Below are 3,273 nucleotides of genomic sequence, written 5' to 3'. Positions count from 1 at the left end.
CACACCTACCGCCTAAATATTTCGTGTTGGTATCATGTGACCTCACGGTCTATGACGCGGATGACGTGCAACGGTTTGTAAATTATATGAAGTATAGATACTTATCAGATGAATAAAATTATACAATCTCTGGTATACCCTATAGTCCCCATATCTGTTTTGTATATCAAATATTACTGGAAGAACTACACTGCATTTTGGTACCTATATCTAAGTAGGTATTTCTAAGATAATATTTTAAAAAGTTAAAATTCTCATTATTTAGCCTTGAACTTAACCCATTTCAGACATTATCACTATGCTGAATTTATATTAATCTGATTTATTCACTTCTTATTAAATAAATCCTTAAAAAATTGGGCTCGTCCGGGATTTGAACCCGGGACCTCCCGCACCCTAAGCGGAAATCATACCCCTAGACCAACGAGCCATGTGTGAATTGTAAAAGAGTTGTCAAAATTTTTTACCAACAATAATTGCAACTAGAAAAATAATAACATTTTATGGTTATTTTTAATTATCCGATATTAATCTTATAACGTCTTTAAACTTTATATATTACAGGTAAACAGATATTATTAAATATTATTTTCTGAGGTTCTTGTCGTATTTTAGTTGAGTAATTACATTTACTAAAAACTATTCATGGCTCGTTGGTCTAGGGGTATGATTTCCGCTTAGGGTGCGGGAGGTCCCGGGTTCAAATCCCGGACGAGCCCAACTTTTTCCTTTTCTTTTTTATAAAAATTACCTGTTTTTAGAAATTAATGAAACAGCCATTGAAAAAAAAAAAAAAAAATAAAAGTTCAGATAAGAAGTGGACAAAAAATATTTATACAGCTCGGTAGTAGCCTCATCACCATGCTGAAAGAGGTGAAATTTTGTATGTGACATTGTTAATAATGTTTAGGCCAATGTAAGGCCAATGTTTTTAACAAACATTTTCAGGAAAATGGTATTTAAGTAAAAATGGCATTTAACTTAGCAGTTATTAACGAATTTTACTTTTATATAATATTCGAGCCTTAACAACTATATTGGGATTGGGACCAATATTAAAATATATAACTTTAGGTGTTTGACTATTATTTTATTATTATTTTTTAGTAATTATGATACTTTAAATTATAAATAATCACCAATCATAATCAATATTTTTTGTAAAACCCATATAAACTGTTAATGTCATGAGAATCATCCAAATATGTAAAAATTAGTAGAACACAGGCCCGGACTGGCCCGCACTGGGCAACATTTTGACTAATTGTGCCTAGTTTTTAAATGTTATAGTTTTACAAATACAAAGTAAATTTTACAAAGTAATTGTAGAAAAGATTAGTTTTAGAAATGTGTCATATTAAAAAAAATATGAAATAAATTACAAAGTAGACACGTCCGTTAAATATGCACATTATACAAACGGTAAATCATGTGCACTGTTGCCCCCACTTCTAGCTGACTTTTAAAGTGTCTTTATTGATGTGCTCAAGCGTGTGCAATGTTTGGTGTAGAGTGGCAAAGCCGGACTCAAACGACTCGTGTACTTGGCGAATAATCGTCACTTGCATATACTTGCCATGTTGTCTGAGTGGGTTACTCGTACAATTATTGGTCACTCGTTGGTTTTCCATATGTTGTTGGTAAAAATGACGCGAGTCAAAAGGATAACTATTCGTATTCGTATTCGTATATTTGCGAAGTACATACTTGTCTACACTTTCAGAGGCGCTCAAACGAAATGCATAAATAGTTGGCAGTTACTACTATTCATTTAGTTTTTGTTTTAGTGTGTGTGTTTACATTCTCAATTGGTCTTAGAATGTCGATAAGGACATTCTAAGGTCCAAATGCACTAATATAATTACTAACTTTCTCAACAAAGATGAAAAAGACCATTTCTTAAATAAATATTATATCAAATGCAAAACTTTTTTGAAACATCACCCTGAGATTAAGATTGTCCAGAGCGACAAAGGCAATGTCACTGTAGCAATGTACACTAGGGACTATATACAAAAATGTGAAGACTTACTCACCGACACTAAATATTATAAAAAGTTGAACAATAATCCCGTGTGTACTATGTAACAAAAGGCTAATAAACTAGTTTCTGATTTGGTAAAGGAGATTCAAATAGATCAATCAGTTGGTAAAACTTTGAAAATTTACAATGCAATTGCTCCTAGATTTTATGCTCTCCCAAAAATTCATAAACCTACTCTGTCTATGAGACCAATAGTGTCCGCAATAGGTACACCTAATGGCCCCATAGCAAGTTTTTTAACTAATATTATCACAGAAACGTACAGTAATAACAATGAGTTTTCAATTCAGGACTCTTTCAGTTTCAGTTCTTTTATTAATAACTTAAAATTACCCACTAACTATAAGCTCGTTAGTTTTGATGTAGTGTCTCTGTTCACTAATTTACCATTACACACAATATTGGTTAGCGTTGAGAAACACTGGGATGACATATCAATGCATACAACTCTTAACTTAGCTAATATCAAAAAACTCATTTCTTTTGTTTTTGACTCTAATGTGTTTATTTTTAATGACTGTTAGTCAGATAGATATATTTAGTTTCTGTATCTACAATATTTTAGTTAATTTTAAATTCAGGTACTTACCTGTTTTGACTTTTATAATGATACCATCTACCATATTCTTCTCTTTTTTAAATTTAATTAACTAAGCAGAGCTCATCAAAACAAAAGCTATGGAAGCAACCACGAGATTTTCCGGACGACCTCTATCCATATTAACTGTCTCACCACTGTTTCAGTTGTCAAAAATTTTAAGAATACTTGCATATACTTGCCATGTCTGTTCACGCTCGTGTACTTGTCCATTGTAGACGTCGTGTGAACTCCCAGCTTGCCATTTACAATCGCAAAACTCGTATACTTGCAAAGTAGGTAAATAATAATTATGTACTTACCAAGTACGCGACTCATTTGAGTTCTGCAGACCTGTGTGAGAGTTTCTCTCATCGCGCGAGTTCTTACGTTAACATATATTGCAGGGTCAAAGAAAATTCTGGTAAGTAAATGTAAGTTTTTAAATATAAAGAATGTTTTATTATTGTTATACTACAATTTTAGATAGTACACAATGAGTAGATTTGTCATGCCTTTTTTTAACAACGAAGTAGTTCGCCAAATGTTCCCTGCTTTTTTTATCTTTCATTTGTTAAAAATAAACCCTTTCTCTTAACAAAGAAATTTTCTTCCATTATCACGTACCCGGCTTACCTTTTAAGAAAAACGG

General features: G+C 32.1%; 2 non-coding genes across 2 annotated transcripts; one reads left to right on the top strand and one right to left on the bottom strand.

Moving 5' to 3' along the window:
- Nucleotides 1-358: 358 nt before the first annotated feature.
- TRNAP-AGG (transfer RNA proline (anticodon AGG)) lies at nucleotides 359-430 on the bottom strand. Its single transcript has one exon. It is a non-coding gene; the product is annotated as a tRNA-Pro (tRNA).
- A 217-nt stretch (nucleotides 431-647) lies between these two features.
- Nucleotides 648-719, top strand: TRNAP-AGG (transfer RNA proline (anticodon AGG)). Its single transcript has one exon. It is a non-coding gene; the product is annotated as a tRNA-Pro (tRNA).
- Nucleotides 720-3,273: the final 2,554 nt, after the last annotated feature.

The sequence above is a fragment of the Diabrotica undecimpunctata genome, chromosome 8, assembly GCF_040954645.1.
Source record: "Diabrotica undecimpunctata isolate CICGRU chromosome 8, icDiaUnde3, whole genome shotgun sequence".
Classification (NCBI taxonomy): Eukaryota; Metazoa; Arthropoda; class Insecta; order Coleoptera; family Chrysomelidae; genus Diabrotica; species Diabrotica undecimpunctata.
This window is presented reverse-complemented; position numbering and strand designations above follow the sequence as displayed.